At 35.9% G+C, this 1,592-nt stretch overlaps 1 pseudogene; it reads left to right on the top strand.

Moving 5' to 3' along the window:
• Nucleotides 1–265: 265 nt before the first annotated feature.
• LOC132169695 (germin-like protein subfamily 1 member 13) lies at nucleotides 266–1,003 on the top strand (annotated as a pseudogene).
• Nucleotides 1,004–1,592: the final 589 nt, after the last annotated feature.

Genomic DNA, 1,592 nt, shown 5'->3' with positions numbered 1-1,592 from the left:
TAAGATTACATTTATGTGTAAGCTCTATAAATAGAGCATTCTGTATTATAAACAATCATTCAATAAGAACTTAATGTAACCCTTTGGGCTTTATCTGTGGATGTAGGTCGTTGACTGAACCACATTAGAATCTTTATCTCTCATTTATTTTATTTTCGCAAATTTTTTCTCTTTCTATTTCAATATGATTTCTATCAAAATACACATGTTTCCCATTCAATATTTTATCACCAATCACCAAGTTACACACAGAGCTTATTTAGATATGATGAAAGGAATCCATTTCCTTGCAATTCTTGCTATGTTGTCATTGGCATCCTCCTTTGTCTTTGCCTTCGATCCTAGCCCTCTTCAGGATATTTGTGTTGCAATTCATGACCCGAAGTCTACTGGTATTTAATTTTGTTCATTACTATCTGCTTAGAAGAAAGACTATACATCTTTATTGCTTTCTCATTCTTGTATGCATCTTGCCTACAGTGTTCGTGAATGGGAAATTCTACAAGGATTTGAAGATTGCCAAGGCCAATGATTTCTTCTTTTCTCGGCTCCAAAAGGCTGAAAATATAGATAATAAAGTTGGATTGAATGTCACTCATGTGAATGTGGAACAAATACCAGGCCTCAACACACTATGCATATCTTTGGTTCATATTGACTACGCACCATATGGCGAAAATCCCCTCGGGGCACTGAGATTCTAGTAGTCGTAGAAGGTTCTTTGTTAGTTGGTTTTGTCACATCCAACACTGAGAACCGTCTCTTCACCAAAGTTCTAAACAAGAGAGATGTCTTTGTATTCCCAATTGGTCTCATTCACTTCCAATTCAACGTGGAGCGCACCAATGTTGTAGCCTTTGCTGCTCTGAGTAGCCAAAATGCAGGCGTCATCATGATAGCAAACACTATTTTCGGATATGATCCTCCCATCAACTCTGATGTTCTCGCTAAGGCTTTCCAACTTAACAAGAATGTTATTGAAGCTCTTCAGAAAAAGTTCTGATAGGACAATTAATTAGCGAAACTTGTGAAACTATTATGAATAATTTGCCAGTTTTCCTCATTTCATGATAACATTATTAAAATAAAAGGTTGCTTATGTAACTCCCCCTCAGTGGAGTTGGAGTATTTAAAAAATGTTGACATTTGTTGAGCATCTGTCTCTCTCTCTCTCCGTGTGCATGTGTGTAAAACACAGAAAGATATAGTAAAGAGTATTTTTGTTTTGTAAGATATCTCTTCATTGATATAACAATCAAATTGGACAAATTGCTTCCACAGTATAATGTCAAATATACAATTTGGAATCTCCACAATCTAAACACTATCTATGACACACACAATAGCCTCTCGGGCTATTACAAGACAATATCTTTGAATATCACCATTTTAATCAATTTCAGATCTGCAGCAAATTCTAGCAAATCACATGTCTAACCACCGTCCGGTCATTTATTGCCTCTACCATAGTGACAATTCTTCTATATGCCTAAAAAACTCCTCCACATCGATCAGTGATTTACTCTTAGAAAAGAGCCAGAAGAAACCAAAAGACAGACCAAAAACTCAATAGCGTTACTCTTAAGGATTCA

This window comes from Corylus avellana, chromosome ca2 (assembly GCF_901000735.1).
Source record: "Corylus avellana chromosome ca2, CavTom2PMs-1.0".
NCBI lineage: Eukaryota > Viridiplantae > Streptophyta > Magnoliopsida > Fagales > Betulaceae > Corylus > Corylus avellana.
Note: the sequence above shows the minus strand (reverse complement) of the source record. Positions and strands in the feature narration are given on the sequence as shown.